Source organism: Nannospalax galili, unplaced genomic scaffold (genome assembly GCF_000622305.1).
Source record: "Nannospalax galili isolate Female #2095 unplaced genomic scaffold, S.galili_v1.0 scaffold136, whole genome shotgun sequence".
NCBI lineage: Eukaryota > Metazoa > Chordata > Mammalia > Rodentia > Spalacidae > Nannospalax > Nannospalax galili.
The window spans coordinates 5203151-5219836 of NW_008340872.1; the positions used below are offsets into that span (position 1 = coordinate 5203151).

General features: G+C 44.3%; 1 protein-coding gene across 1 annotated transcript in view; it reads left to right on the forward strand.

Annotated features, from left to right (window-relative positions):
* Tiam1 (T cell lymphoma invasion and metastasis 1) overlaps window positions 1–16686 on the forward strand; it is a 425562-nt gene that overhangs the window by 95853 nt on the left and 313023 nt on the right. The window contains exon 2 of the mRNA XM_017798903.2: window positions 8950–9005. The gene's annotated coding sequence lies outside the window, so the exon portion shown is untranslated. The remainder of the gene's footprint in view (window positions 1–8949; window positions 9006–16686) is intronic.

The following is a 16686-nucleotide window of genomic DNA, read 5'->3' on the forward strand; positions in this document are numbered from 1 at the left end:
TTTAGGCATTTACAAGTGGGTTATCTTTCCCAGCTGATGTGTTGACCAGCCAAATGAGATGTTTTTGATGCAAAGCACAGTTGTGATTATGCTTGTGGAAGAAAGTAATTCCTCTTTTGTAGTCTTCGGACACCTCCCTCTCTCAAGTTATTTGTGTTATACTAAAAGGGCAATTGCATTCAATTCAGTCTAAGACAGCTTATTGGCACAGTTGTAAAGCATGGAAAATATGGGTCTGCATTAGGACAGAACATGAGATAAATACGCCTTAAGGATGCTGGGCATCCCTCATTTATTTGGACCTGTCTCTAACGGTTAGTGTTTACTTAGTTGACACTTGGTTGTTGTCTGACTTGCTTTCAGAAAGTATCTAGAGCAAAATTGGTTGCCTAGCAACGTGATTCAGCCCAGGAGGTTGGAGAATGGGTCAGTGATTAACAATTATGTACAATCAAGTTTAAAAATGCATAGAAGCCTTAAACATTCATTCCCTGTCCACCAGCAAGCATCAGCATTCTGCTGCCCCAGGTTTTATGGCTATTGGGAGTGAATTTATTGCACTTGTAGACGTGACCCTGTGACAGCAATTAAAGGAAAACTTTGTTGAGAACTACAATAGGCTTATGATGTTCCTCTATGCATTGATTAAGTCCACAGAACCGTAGGAAACCTGTCATTTGGTTGGGCTGCTTTTCTGGACACTTATCTTAGAAAAGAACAAACAAAGTGTCTAGGTATTTATAAGTGTTGTCATCTCAAATTGGCCCCCATTAGTGACTCTACAATTTACTAAAGAACAGGTCATACAAAGTAACTGACAACAGCTTCCTCGTTCAGCCCTGATCATTCTTGTGAGAATTATGTATGCCACATAGACAGTGCCCACATGTGTTCTGAAATGGCTCAAGTCCACCCTTCTCTTCCTTCGGTTCCACTGAGGGAGAAGAGGAATTGTGCATAATCTAGTCCATACTTTCTCTTTCTGTCAGCACAAATATCAGTGGTGTGAATCCTGAGCTCCATAGTGGGCTAGCTGGAAGACAGTTTATAACTCTAGCAAAGTGAGCCGTGCACGCTTCCTTGTTGAGAATCATTGAGCTTAATTGATCAATTTTTAGACCCTTTCCATTTGTATTTTGTTTAATCAACAAAAATAAATCACCCTGCCACCCTTGAAAGATCCAAGTTGGAGAACAGTGCAAATATTTCGTTGCCCCTGCCAAGAGAGCTTTTCCACAGAAATGTCTTAATTGAAGATGATTTATATTCAAAAGTGCCGATGTTTTATCATTTGTCTCATGAAGGAAACAGCTATGTAAGCAAGCCATACTACAGCCGGAGTAGACATCGCACCTGACATTTATCCACACTCTTCCTCCTTCATGCATTTGTATTCAGGTGACCTGCGCTAGCCTTTCTTACTAACGAGTCCAACACCAGCTCATGAAGTAGCTGCCCCAACATTCCCATGGCTTACAGAGACAGCATGTGCTGAGGGGCACTCTGGATCCTAGGCCTGCCTTCTTTTCCCCTGGGTTTTACTGGCTGCCTCGTGCTCTCAGGGCTTTGGGTAGAAATTAAGTGACAGCTTAGTGCTGGAAGAGGTGTCCAGGCCCTGGTGAGGTGGCCCAGGCCTGTCTTGTGTGGTAGGAAAGCATCATTAGTCATGTCTCGTCTCTGCTGTCAAGATGGCTTTGATGTGTGTGAGTGACACTCTTCCCCGAGAGTTGCAAGGATCCAGTGTTTCCTTTTGTTGCCTTTTTTGGACTCTGGAGAAAGGAAAGAAACTCGGAAAGATCATATTGATGTCACACTCACATGATGAGTTTTAGCTTCTCACTATAATCCTGTGAAATAGCTGGTGAGGAAGACGAGGCTTATAGAACACAGAAACAGGCTCACAAGGGGCTAGGACTATAGCTCAGGGGTGGAGTTCCTGCCCAACATGTACAGGCCCTGGCTCTGCCGTCCCACGGTTTCTGTATAGAATAACTACAGTCCGAGTCCTGCCTGTTCGTCTGCATTTGTCATGCCATTTCACTGGCTCTTGCAAAGGGAAACCTCCTTCCCTCAATTTCACTGAAATGGGATTTCCCCTGTCTGCAGGCTTCTGGGGCTCAGCTCATGTACAGTAGGGATTGCTGAAGGTTCCTGCACATCTGTGTGCCTGGTGCTTTTCTTCACTTCCAGTCAGCTGCTGCTGTCCTCATCTTATCCGTGGTTGGCCGATTGGCCCAAGGTCACGTGGCTAGCTGTTGAAGGACTCAAGATTTGTAGCCAGCAGTCTGACCTACGGCCCATATTGTTCATTGGTTATACCCTTGTTTGTTTAGCATCCCCAAGTCTCCAGTGCAGAGGAATTAGCCATGACAATAAAGGAAGGCAAAACAAAGACTTAGCATCCTTCTTTTGAAAATTCCAAGCTGTTCCAAGGTTTGAAGCATTTCTCTCTTTTTAAAAAATATTTTATTTTTTTTATTTTATGTGCACGTGTGTATTGCCTGCGTGTAGGTAAGTGCACCCATGTCGCGCAGTGCCCTCGGAGGACGGAAGAGGCTGTTGATCTCCTGGAACTGGAGTTATGGACAGTTGTTCCCTGACATGTGGGTGCTGGGGTTCGAACCTGGGTCCTCTGCAAGAACAGTCAGTGTTCTTAACCGCTGAGCCATCTCTCCAGCCCCTGAAGCATTTCTTGAGTATTGAAATGACCCCACGAGTGGAAAATTCCATACCATAAAATTTAGTCTAAAATAATCAATATACGATACATATAGACTTGGGTCTCATCCCCAAGATATCTCAACATGTATATGCAAATATCCCAAAACCTGAAAAAAAGCTTAAACCTGAAGCACTGCTGGTCCCAGCATCTTGGTTAGGGCTGTCCGGCCTGTGGTGAGTCTGTGAAACTTCTCCAGATTCTCTATGGATAAAGGAGACTGCTGATGCATTCAGTGCCTCAGTTCTTGGTTCTTATTATTCTCTGATGTGTTCAGGTACACACTTTTTTCTTTCTTTTTCTTCAGTGCTGGGTATCACCTACTCTCTGCACTTCCTAGACAAGCGCTTTTCCTCTGAGCTAAGTCTCCGCTCCCTCAGTGCCTTTTTTTCTTTTTTGGAAGCATTTCTTGATTCCTTTTCTCCACTTCTTGTTGACTGCTTCTTGTGTCTCTGCTAAAGGTTTATTTTCCATGGGGTCTTCTCAGCCTGACAAAGGTATTTATTCTCCAGGAGCCATCAAAAAGCCAAGCCAGTGACATGCAAATTGTTTCATAAGAAAGAAAAAATGGAGGGTTGGAGAGATGGCTCAGCAGTTAAGAGCACTGGCTACTCTTGCAGAGGGCCTGGGTTCGATTCCCAGCACCCACATGGCAGCTAGCAATCATCTGTAACCCCAGTTCCAGGGCATCCGATGCCCTCTTCTGACCTCCTCAGACATTGTATGACATGGGTGCACTTACATACCTGCAGGCAATACACTCACACACGAAATAAAAATAATAAATAAAATTAAAAAAAGAAAAAAAAAACAACTTTGAATAAACTCAGGATGTCACATGATGCAACTCAACAACTGCTAAAGAATGTTCTCTAAATCGGTACTTCTAGGATGCAACAGAATGATAAGATTCTAGCAAATCCTTAAAAATTTAAAACGTCTTTCTATTTACCTGGGTTTTGGCTTTCTATCAGATCAGCATCTTTGGGAGGGTGGACGGGGGACTGTTGGTTGGAGGCAAAGGCTCACAGTGGGTCAGATGAGTTAAGTGCTTATCATGATGATGCTAACACCCAGAGAAACAATTTCTGAGTACTCTAAAGCAAGCCCTTTGCAGAACATTTTGCATGTATTGTTTTTTTTTTCTTTGTCTTCCACAAATCTCATTAGTTTCATGTTGTTGTCCCCATTTAACGGGCAAGGTAATGTATGGGGAATTAATTGTCTAGTGTAATTTTAGAAACATTAAAATACACAGCACATTTCAGGGTCAAGGACACATGGAGTTGGCTTGTGGGCCAGGGTGCTAGTTGCTTGGAGCCCTTTGGAGCGCAGATGCCTCTTTGTTAAATTGCTCCTAGGAACCAGCTGAAATGTGTGGGGTGGAGTGACAGCCTGCACTTAGTGAGTTATTTCTGTACTCTAGGCATTATTCTAAAAATTTTGGATGAATTTATTTCATCCTTAGAAAAGATGGGTCCTGTGATTATGATAGTACCTGGTTGACAGACCAGGAAACTGAGTTTCAGAGTAATGGTAACAGTTTGCTCAAGGCTACCCAGCATTCCATTCCAAGCTGGATCTCAACCAAGGCAAAACACTGTCCTTTCGCCTCTGAGCTAAGGACAGCAGGGAAAGGGACACCAGCATGGAAGAGGGCCGGAGTCATGGGGTGCTGTGGGTTGGAGGCTGTGGTCTCACTTAGGAGCTGCTGCCCAGATGGCTTGTCACTTCCTTTTGGTGTCAGTCTGGGTGTCAGTTTCATTAGGTTCCCATTGGCTCCGGTTGCTTTGTGTCAGACCACCCACCTCGTGAAGGACAGGAAAAAGAGCTCTGACATGGGCCATAAAAGAGATCAACTGGGCAAGGTGCATCATCTCAGTGACCCCACCATGGCCCTGGTAATTTTGTATAACCAAGGCAGAAGCTAGAGTCCAGGATTAGCTATGTAGGTTTCTTCATAGGGCAGACGGAGGGCCACATTGTCTGTAAGGGCTGATTACTGCCCCAGGACTGTGTCACCTGACCACAACTCCTGGGCTTCTCTGTGCCCACCTGGACATTTCCTGAGTGTTCATCTGTGCCGTTCTGCAGGCTGCATTGTTTTCTCGCTCCTGTTTTCTGTCCCTCACTCTCCCTGCAGCCTGGAGGTTTTCAGAGCAGGATAACATTTTTTTCTTGGCCGGAACTGTTTTGCTTATTGCTAGAACATCTGAACACCTGCCGAGCTGATGAGCTTTTCAAATGTCACTTGACTGTTGGGAGGGAGCTGTGAGTGATTCACAGGAACATACACCATCCCAGCTGCCTGGCTGGGTGAGTGGTGGGCGGTGGATCCAGCCCAGCCCCCCTCGTGAAGGATGTGGTTGTACTCCCTCCCTGGGGTCTAATATAGGTGTGCACCATCTGTAGTGCATCTTTCTTGCTTGCTTCTGAGAGAGAGAGAGAGAGAGAGAGAGAGAGAGAGAGAGAGAGAGAGAGAGAGATCGCCTTTGTACTGGGTTACTCTTAAAGTAATATATGTTAACATTTTGGGGGCCAACTTTGAGACTCTAATGAAAAACTTGGCCTTTTGCTTCTGGATTTCTTGCTTTAGAAAAAAAATGCATGCATATACAAAATTTTGTATAGAATTTCATAGATACCCTTAAATTTAGAGCCTCCTTGGACATCCTCTGCTTTTTGTCCCCATCCTATGTACCCCATGTAATATGCCTTGGAAATTGTGCTGTTTTCTTTTTCCCTCATAGTTGAGAAAATGGAATTTTTAAAAAACAATATTTTATTTACTATTTTTATTTTACGTGTATGAGTGTTAGGTAAGTGCACCCTTGTTGTGCAATGCAGGTGGAGGACAGAGGAGGCTGTTGGAGCCCCTGGAACTGGAGTTTCAGACAGTTGTTAGCTGCCATGTAGGTGCTGGGGTTTGAACCTGGGTCTTCTGCAAGAACAGTCAGCATTCTTAACAGCTGAGCCATCTCTCCAGCCCGGGAAAAATGGAATTTTAGGTCCATTGCCTTCCTTCTGGCCATTGTCAATCAGAGGCTGGGCAGGAAAGTATATAACACACTCAAAGAGGTGGCTTAGAGTGTTGGATGCAGGTGTGTCATAGGGTTAAAAAGGGCAGGAAGTGGGAAGGAAGGACATGGGGACCATTCGAAGGAGTCCCTTCATCCCCTACAGACAGAGGGAAGAGGGGCTTGAGAGATGCCCTGTGATAGGCATACTGCAGGTGACCCAGGAGGGAGGAAGCAGAGGATCAGTGTTCCTGCCTTCTCCATTCTCTGTGACTTCTGGACCTCTGAGGGGCCAGAGGGCAAGGGGGCTGCCTCTTAGGGAATTGGTTGCCTCTGAGAAAGTTGGAGCGCTTGGCACATTGCTCTTATAGATTCAATAACTCCTCTCTAGTAAGTGGGCGCTACACTTCAGGATGCAAGACGGGCATTTTGGACATCTTTTAAGTGTGCTTCCTGGGATTTGAGTAACAAGGGAAATTGCTTCGTTTGTGCTGGGGCGTTTTGGAATTCTGGCAGCTATCAAAAGCTTCCTGGCTTTTGTCAGATTCTTTAGATCCAAGTGTTCAGCTTTTATGTTTTCCTCTCCTATTGTGTTTGTCTCTGTGTCATTACAAGGTCCCTTGGAAAGACTTCATAGACTCTGGGGTGAACCAATTTGAGTCAGTGTCTGAGGAATCGTATAGATGTTGCGCTCACAAGGGAGTTTTTCCGTATTTGCATGGTAACTCCATTGGAGATACTGGCTTTTCTTGAGTTTTCAAAACAGGGAAGTTGGACATGAGGAAGCAGTTGAGACACCAACAGGTGTTATGCAGTGTGAGATACTGTGAGATTCTGGCAGTAACTAGGGCTGGGAAGCCTCACGGCCCTTTGTTTCTGCCTGTCTTTCGCTGTGGGTCTGGCTCTGCTTATGTGCTCCCAACAGAGATTCTGTTTGTGACCAAACTCAAGACAGGCTTCTCTGAACACCCTTTTTAATTAGGCCTTGTCTTATCCTTGACCTGCCCGGAACAGTTTTAACAGGAGGTCTGCTAGATCAGTTACCAAGAACTCCACCCCAACCCCCCCTCCTCAATATCTGATCAACTTTGCTATCTGATAATTGTTCATCCCCCACCTTCCTTGTCTAAGTCCTGGACCTGCCTTTAGCAAGAAGTTTCGTAAGTTGGTTCAGCAACAATCCATCTGAGTTCCGTGTTCCTGGTGGTAGTTTTCCATCCAGTGTCTCATGTACTGCTCATTGGCAATAAACCTTCAGCTGTCTTCTGTGTTCTTAGTTGAGCCTGATCCATCCTCTGCCTTTTTCTAGTTGCATTGACATCTGTCTGTTGCAGTTGTCCTAGGTGGTCTGCCTTACCATTCTAAAAAATGTCCAAATAATATTTTTAAAAATTTAAATTTATTTATTTTCATTTTATGTATATGAATATTTTACTTGCATGTATATGGGTACACTATGTGCATGCAGTGTGTGCTGGATGGCTTTAGTGTCAACTTGACACACCTGGGTTGGGGAATTGCCTCTACTGGACTGGCCTGTGGCCATGTCCTGAAAGGCATCTTCTTGATGAGTGATGTGGGAGGGCCCAGCCCACTGTGGGTGGTGCCACCCCTGGGTAGGTGGGCCCGAGTTGCATAAGAAAGCAGGCTGAGCAGGGGCCAGGGGAGCAAGCCAGTAAGCAGTGTTCCTCCATGGCCTGTGCTCCAGCTCCTGCTTCCAGGTTCCTGCCCTGAGTTCCTACCTTGGGCTCCCTGATGAACTGCGACCTGGGAGTTATAAGCTAAATAAACCCTTTCCCCCCCAAGTTGGTAGTGGTCAGAGTATTTTGTCACAGCAATGAAGACACAAACTAAAACACAGTGTCTTCAGAGGCCAGGAGAGGGTGTCAGATCCCCTGGAAGTACTGATGGTTGTTAGCCACCATGTGGGTGCTGGGAACTGAACCTGGGTCCTTTGGAAAACCAGCCAGTGCTCTGAAACAATGAGCCATTGCTCCGGTCCCCAAATAATATTTTAAAAATGTTATTCATTGGGCAATTGTGGGATTGTTTGGGATCCTTCAGGGCCTCTGGTGCAATCTGACCAAAAGGCTGAGACTGATATGGGGTTCACTGCTTACCACAGCAGGACCTGTCACCCCCTTGTGGGCTAGCTCTCATTGTAAAGAAGCCTCTCCTTGGTCTAAAGTCTGAAATATCACTGTACTTTGACTTATTCAACTCAATTTAGCCTTTCCTCCAAACTCTTCCCTCCCTTATTAAGAGAATATATCCTCAGCTCTTGGGAGGTCATAGGTTCTGTATTTGAGTGTGGACTTTATGATGCAGCTATAAATGTGGGGTACCCACTCTTCTGTAAATAAGCTGCTACCCTATGCTCTCTTAAAAAAAATAACTTAAAAAATTAAAAAAGAGAATATAGCCTAACCCATGAATTTTTAACCATGTTAATAAAAATATATATTCATTCTTGTCTTGCTTTTTATTACTTTTAATTTGCTAATTTTTATGTATATGAATGTTTTGCCTGCATGTAAGTGTACCACATGCACACAGTACTTGTGGAGGCCAGAAGAGGGTGCTGGATCCCCTGGAACTGGAGTTACAGATGATTGTTATCCGCCATGTAGATGCTGGGACCTGAACCTGGGTCCTCTCCAAGAGCAGCCAGTGCTCTTGACAGCTGAGCCAGTTTTCTAACTCCTTTAATTTTTTTTAAGAGCCAGTGCCTTGCCATGTTGCCCAGGTTGGCCCTGAGCTCCTGGGCTAGTGTGACTCTCCTGATTCAGCCTTCTGTATAGCTGAAACTACAGGCACGTGGCATCACACCTGCCTTTCTTTGCTATTTTGGCAGGGCCTGAGACTACAGGTATATGGCACCACACCTGCCTTTGTTTGCTATCTTTGGCAGGGCTCTGACCCTAGCTGGACCCATGTGCTTGACTTGAGGTATTACTACTCCTGAAAGTGAAATTAGGGTGATGTCCCCAGAGTGGCCTCTGTGTGACTTTCTTTATTCAGAGTCCTAGATTGATTTGCTTCTAATTCTAAGTCCTTAGTTTCTTCCCTCTTCCATCAGCCTTTGTGCTGATAGTTTTATAAATGCCTCCTTGGACAGTTTTGTTAATGATATATTTTAATTTTTTTGCTTGTGGAATGAGGTGCATGGGCTTGGGGGAAGTTGTCACTCAGCCTTTTCTTTTGAACTTCCAGGTTGATGGCTGCATTGTTCCAGATGTCATCACTGTCAGAAGCTTGAGCTCGACGTGGTGAGTAGCTGTATTCTCCTCGTGCTTGGTCATGCGCCTTGAAGGACTTTCTAGAGGCATTGTGGATGTACAGAGACAGTTAAAACAGCCGTGCATCGGTGCCTTGAGTTACTTAATTCTCTCCCCTTATCCTTCCTCCATCACATCTTTCCTGGGGGTATTCCGGAAAGCAACAGCAATTCTGTGTGGTCGACAACTGCAGTCAATTTGCACGTTTGCCTAGAGACTAGTGGCGAGAGGATTGAAGGAAGGAGATCAGATCTACTCATAAATATTTCACTATGAGCTAAAAAGATAAGAGTGCTTTTGTTAAACATTGTCACAACCCCATTATCACTTAAAATGAGCAAGAATTCATTGCTTAATATCAGTGGATGTTTGTGGGCACATTTTCATGATTCTCATGTCTTTTTCGCAGTTGATAACCTCAGAACAAATCAAAGGATCTAAACAACATACACATTGCATCAGGTCTTCTCTTTCTCTGCTACCCCCGTCCCCAAGACAGGCTGTAAGTAGCCAGCCTAAGTAGCTCAGGCTGTCCTAGAACTCACTGTGTAGCCCAGGCAGGCCTAGAACTCTTGATCTTTCTGCTTTACCTCCCTCCTGCTGGGATTACAGCATCCTAAGAACCATGGCATTGGGAAAGGTTACCTACCTGGGGTGGGTTGGTTGGTTGGTTGGTTTGAGAGAAAGCTTTGCTGCATCCACTGTGCAGCCCAGGCTGTCTCTGAGTTTCAGCTCTTCCTGCCTCTGATGTCCAAGTTCTGGAATTACATGCCAAGAGTAAACCTGGTTTTATTCTTTTAAAATACTGCTGGGTATGCTGGGCCACACTCAGTGTCTGGGTGATAGATTGAGACTAGTTTAATATTTCTGCTTTTTCCTGCTGTGCTCTTACAGGATGGTCCTCAGGGTGCTTCTGTCTTGCCCCTCCTTCCTAGGAGAGCAAAGTTAGAAAAAATATATCAACTTGTTTAAAATATAAGACCTTTCTTTCTTAATTGCATCTTAGTACATTAAAAACCAGGATGATTATTTAACAAAAAATGGCAGAATTAAAATAGTAAAATTGCTTAGCAAAGATTCTGTTTCATAATGCATTCAGATATAATTGGTATCATAATGTGTAATTAACCATCTTTCTTTGAAGTATGAAGCTTACACTTGGGTGGGGTGGAGCCCTCACAGGACCTGAGGTATCTGGATTAGATCCCACAGTGGCAATTTTGAATCTGTACACAGACTACTGCCTCTTCCATACTTGCTTTGGTTTTCTGTGTTGGAGCAAAATAAAGAAGGCCAGAGAAGCCTTCACGTTTGATCAGCTACCACAAACATGCCTGCTTTGTTAGGAAGAGGCGGGAGGGGACAGCCATCTTCTCGGCTGTGGTGTCCACTCCAGAGTGGAAGCTCATTAGGGGAGTGCTTCTGGTGTCTAACCTTGAGTTGCCTTGTCGCTTAAAACCGGCTGCAAAGCCTCTTGCTTATTTCCTAGCCCCACACCATAACTTGGCTCTGTGGACCTTATTGTAATGGTTAGGAGTGCTGAGGGCAAGGAAAAGCACTGGAGGGAATAGGGAGGAGAATGGACCCCAAAACAGGGGCACTGGAGCACACAGCAAACAGAGTTTTGAGGGAGAACATGCCAGCAGAACTGGACTTGTAACTGTTTCCTGGTTCAATGGTTCCTTTCCATCACCATTCATTCCACCCAGGCACCTGGGGACAGGTGGTGGTGAAAGTGACTGTGGTGGTCCTGGTGTGTGTTGTTTATTACTCCCTTGATGTGCCTCAGTGCCAGCCTATGGGGGAGGTTACCTTGGGAGAGGCTCCTGTCACAACCGGCCACCTGGCGCCTCTTTGGAAATAGAATCCAGAGTCCAAAATTCTTTAAGTTATCTTCATCAGTGACTTTTTTTCTTTTGGGATAGTTGATCCAGTTCTTGAACCCACAGTCTTCCTACCTCAGCCTCCCAAGTGCTGGGATTAGTTATGTACCACTATACTCCTTTATTTTAAAGATGATGTGAACGTAACTGGGGCTGGAGAGACAGCTCAGCTGCTTTTGCAGAGGACCTGGGTTTGGTTCCTGGCACCCCTGTGGTGACTCACAGTTATCCGTAACTCTAGTTCCAGGGGATCTGACGCCCTCTTCTGGCCTCTGTAGGCACCAGGCACACACTGGTGTACAAACATGCATTCAGGCAAACACTCACACATATAAAATAAATAAATCTTAAATTAAAAAAAAAAAAGATGACAGAACTGAGACCCAGAGGAATATTGGTAGACTGAGTTATGCTGTTCGAACTGTGGCTGGCAGGGTGTTTCTGAGGGATTTCTTAGCATTCTGCTTTTTTTTTATGAAGACTGCTGATAACATTTAGCAGACCACCTTCCCCATCACTCTTGGCTGACTCTCAGCAGAAAGAGCTGATGTTTGGGCCATTGAGGGTTTGCTAATGAAAGGTTCTTAAAATTGTAAATCATATTTTATTTATTTTTTTGTGTGTGTATATCTATGTGTGGGTCTGTTTCTCTCTCTCTCTCTCTCTCTCTCTCTCTCTCTCTCTCTTTCTCTTTCTCCCTCTCTCTTTCTCTGTGTGTATGTGTGAGTGTACTTCTGGAAGTCAGAGAGCAACTGCTGAATTCAGTTCTCTTATTTTACTGTGTGGACTCTGGGAATGTAACTCAGGTCATCAGGCTTGGTGGCAGGTGCCTTTACCTTGCTAAACCATCTCACCAGCCCCAACAATAACAACCTTTTTAAAGATTTTATTGATGATTGTGATCGATTTTTTTTTTTTAAATGAGGCAGGGTCTCATTATGTAGCCCTGGCTGGCCTGGAACTCACTATGTATACCAGACTGGCCTCAGACTTACAGAGATCCACCTGCCTCTACTTCCCAAGTACTAGGATTAAAGGTATGTACCACTGCATCTGCAAGATTTATTTTAATTGTGTGTGTGTGTGTGTGTGTAAGTGCAGGTAATGATGGAGTCCAGGAGAGGGTGTTGAATCCTCTAAAGCTGGAATTGCAGGCAGTTGTGAACCCAACTTGGGTCCTCTGCAAGAGCAGTGCACGCTTTTAATCACTAACCATTTCTCCAGCCCAACAAAAAAATTTCTTAATAAAAAAATGGGTGGGAGGCCAGGCCTAGAGGTACACACTTTTAATCTCAGAACTCAGGAGGTAGAGGCAGGTGGATCTCTGTGAGACTGAGACCAGCCTGGTCTGTATAGTGAGTTCAAGGCCCAGCTGGGGTTACAGGGAGACCCTGTTTCAAAAAACTAAACAACAACAACAACAAAAGTTTAGGAAAGAGGAAGGGCAAGGGCAGGAAGAAAGCCTTAAACTGTATAGACTTTAAGCTGGAAAAGAGGAAAAAAGAAGGAGGGCTCTCTGGATGAAGGAAATGAAAAATGAAATCAAGCAAATATGCTTTCAGATCTTGTCTGGACTTCGGTTTGATGGGGGCGGGGGTGAAAGAGAGAGCAATAGCTAGAATCAGTGACATGTGAAGACCAAGTGGTTGGTGATATGAGGATTTGGGGATGGGCCTGTAAAGTAGTATTGGGATTATGTTTATGAAAAAGGCCCATCTTATAGCAGTAACTATTGGCATATTTGTAATAACATCATAGGATGCTCCAAAAGTTCTTCAGAGTTAATGACCTAGCAAGGGCAACACAGGGAAACTGTACAGCTGAAACTGGATTGTGGGTACATGGAGACTCTGTACCTGTCAAAAAAACTTTTCCATAGAGCGGGGCGTGGTGGTTACACCTGCAGTCCCGGCACTTGAGAGGTTGAGGCAGGAAGGTTTGTGAGTTTCAAGCCAGCAGAGCAAGACTCTGTCTCAACAAATCCAACAAGACAAAACAAGAAATTTCCATAGGACAAAGCTTTTAAAACTTGAAAGCCGATCAACTACAATAAATCATGATCTTCTCTGCAATTTAAAGATGCAGGGTGAGGAATTTGTCAGCTTCTTAAAGAGAATCTTCAACCCCAGCAGATGTTTCCCGGTTTCCCCAGCAAAGTCCCTTTGCTCTGAGAGATTCACTTTGGTACTGAATTTCCCCCAGAGCATAGCCTCAGCTTAACTGTCCAGTTTTTCCCCTTTGGTCAAGCTGTGCTTTAGCCTCTCTGCCCCTCTAGCACTGTCCTCCGAAACATCTCTTTCCTTTGCTTCCGTGCCCCATCATTTGCTTCTTTCTCCGAATTCCAGGTCTGTTTGTTATGCTGGCATCCTCAAGGTCACACGAATTGGATTACCCAGCCATGTGGAGACTTGGCTGACTTCTGTATGCATCGTATATCATGCATCCATCTATCTATATATTTATACACACATATACATATACATATTTTAAAAAGTAATATTGGGTGAGCTATGTGAATGAAAAAATTCATGATAAAATGATGCACTGAATCAGACTTGTGTTGCAGTAGAAGACACCAAGCCCTCCTCTCATTGTACCAACCAAGTCTGAGACTGGGCGCCCCAGATGGGAGCAGGCCTGATGGATGGTCAGCTTCACAGTGCCTGTGGCCTGGTTGACCAATACTCCTGGAGTGATGCTGAGGCCTGTCCTGGCCCATGGGCCCTCCGCCATGTCCATTCTGAGTCGACAGTTTTCCTTTGGCATTCTCAGATGCTTTTATTAATGCTTGAAGCCCTCAAGGACTGCTCTGATGGACTTTCAACAAGGGAGACTCCCCCTGACCCTTCGGACCTTTGATTTTTTTTTTTTTTTTTTTTTAAACACTGCTGGGAATTGAACCTAAGGCCTCGTACATGCCACTGAGCTATGAGTCCCCTCCTTCCCCAAGGATAGATAGTTAAAGGTTAGGGAATGGTGTGTCACTGATGCCTACCTCATGGGTAAAGGTTATCCATGCCTTCTGATAGCTGCCACAGCTCTGAATGTGGAGGCATGAATGAATGATAGTGAAATTGTGGCCTAAGTTCTACGGTGGTTTCAGGAAGGCATGTTTGCAAGACACCTCCATGGGCAGCTCCTTTCTTAGGCTTTTCTGGGGGCACTGCTAATTTTGGACTCTGTCCTCTCATCTTGGCCAGTATAGTATTTTAGGTGTGATACATGCTTCTCATATGCTTTTATTGGAACCTGTTACACACCAAGTGCTGTGATGGTTAGTTTTATATGTTGTCTTGCTTGACCACAGGGTGCCCAGGTATTTGACTAAACATTCTGGATATTTTTATGAGAATATTTCTGGATGAAATTGAACATTTAAATTGATAGAGTCAATTTAAATTAGATTGCCCTCCCCAATATGCATGGGCTCATCTACTTGGTTGAAGGGCTGAAAAAAGTAAATGGCTGGGATCCCCAAATAAGCGACAGTTTCTCCTGTTCAGTGGCTTGATTGCTTTTGCCTTTGGCCTTGGACTGGAACCAGTAATGTTCCCCTGGGTCTCCAGCTTGTCCACCGCAGATCTTCTGACATGTCAGATTATATCCCGAACCAATTCCTTGCAACAAACCTCTTTATGTGTATTGATGTACATGTGCTGTGTAGGTATATTTGTATGTAAATGAAGGTCCTGTGCCTCTTGAGGACCCTGACTAGTTGTAGTGTCTGTCCTGGGTCACTGTTTATCTCCTCATTGATCAGGGTGGCAGTTATCTGATGAACATTCCTGTGGACGTGGGATATGCAGGAACTGCCATTCCTTTCACTGAACTTGCACAGCTCAATTCTTGATGCGGACAGCTCATTCTCACATTCCTTTCTTGATCCATTTCTTAGTGACGTCAGGAAATTCCTTATTATTCTGCTTTCTTCATCCTCTCTGCTTCCATCAACCAATTTCTCTCATTTCCCCTTCCTGTTTTTTTCCCCTCATTTTATTTAGGATCCGAAATGGCCCTACTAATTGATTGTAGTTCATAAATGTAAGAGTGGAAGCGGGGAGATGGCTCAGTGGACAAAGTGCTTGCTGTGCAGCATGAAAATGTGAGTTTGGATCCCTCATACTCATGTGGGAAGTGAGGTGTGGTAGCACATGCCTCCTGGTCCTAGGAAATGGAGACAGGGGGATCCTGGGGGCCTTGACCAGTCAATCTAGCTGAATTGGCTGAGGTTCAGTAAAAGACCCTGTCTCAAAAAAATAAGGTGGAGAGGGATAGAAGACACCTGACATTGACCTCTGTCCTCTGCACACACATGCACATTCACCCTTACATACTTCTGTACACACACAGTGTAGGAGTAGCATTGACATCCTTAGCCTTTACATAGACTTCTAATAAAAAGGCCACTGTTTTCACAAGCCCACGTCAGAATCTTCAACCACAGTATTTTTTATAATTCATTTTTCTTTACCAGCTTTTAAGATAAATCCAATATTACTTTTTTGAACTTTACTGCTTTGCTTTAACTTAATTAAAAAAAATATGTGTATGAGTGTTATGCCTGCATGTGTGTAAGTGCACCTGTGTCGTGCAGTGCCTGCAGGGGACAGAAAAGGGCACTGGATTCCCTGGAATTGGAGTTATAGATGGTTATTAGCTGCCACATGAGAGCTGGCATTTTGAACTTGGGTCTTCAAGAAGAGCCAGTGCTCTTAACTGCTGAGCCATCTCTCCAGTGCCCAACTACTTAATTTTTTAAAAGATTTGTTTTTAAAAATTATTTTTAATCATGTGTTTATGTGCCTGGGTATGTGCACATGTGTGCAAGTGGCTATAGAGGTCAGAGATGTAGGATTCCCTGAGGCTGGATTTACAGGTGGTGTGAGCTGCACTGTGTGGGTGCTGGGAATCAAACCTTGGCATTCTGGAAGAGCAATATGTGCTCTTAACCACTGAGCCATCCCTCCAGCCCCCTTAATACTATGAAACGGTATGACAGATTTTTGATGTTTCTGTGTTTCCATTGAAGATATGCCGAGCAGCTGTGACATTCTGTGTTATAAAGGCTTTGGTGGGCTGGCTCACAGTGGTTCAGTCACTGCTGTTGGGCCTGCCACTGTGACAAAGACTTCCTTGTCCTACCTCTCATTTGTGGTGAATGAATATTTATTTATGCTGAGGACACTACAGCGGTCTTTCCTTATCTGGAGATATATTTCAAGACCCTCCAGTGGTTGTCCCCAACCTCAGATAGTACCCAACCTTATTACACATATTGTCTTTTTCTTCTATACCTTCATTACTAAGCTAAAGTTTAATTTGTACATTAGGCCTGGTAAGTGATTAACCTTAGATCCTAGCAACCTCAGCATGTGAACTTTTTCTTCCCTTAGTCAACATCTTTCACCATTTTACTTAATGGAAGTGTTTTACAGTGTCTCTTTAGACTATATGAATTGGGACTCAGCAGTTAAGAGCACTGGCTATTCTTCTAGAGGACCTGTGTTTGATTCCCAGCACGCCCATGGTGACTAACAACTGTCTGTAACACCAGTTCCAGCGAATCCAACACCCTCTTTTGGCCTCTTCGGGCATTGCATGCACATAGTATGCTTACATGCAGGTGAAAACACTCATACATAAAATAATAATAAAATCTTTAAAAAAGTAAACCTTGGAATATATGAATTGCCGGCATCTCTGCTTTTGTGCTTTGGTACTGCCATTAAGTAAAATAAAGGTCCGTAACATACAATACTATGAAACTGTATGACAGTTAATTTGAGAAC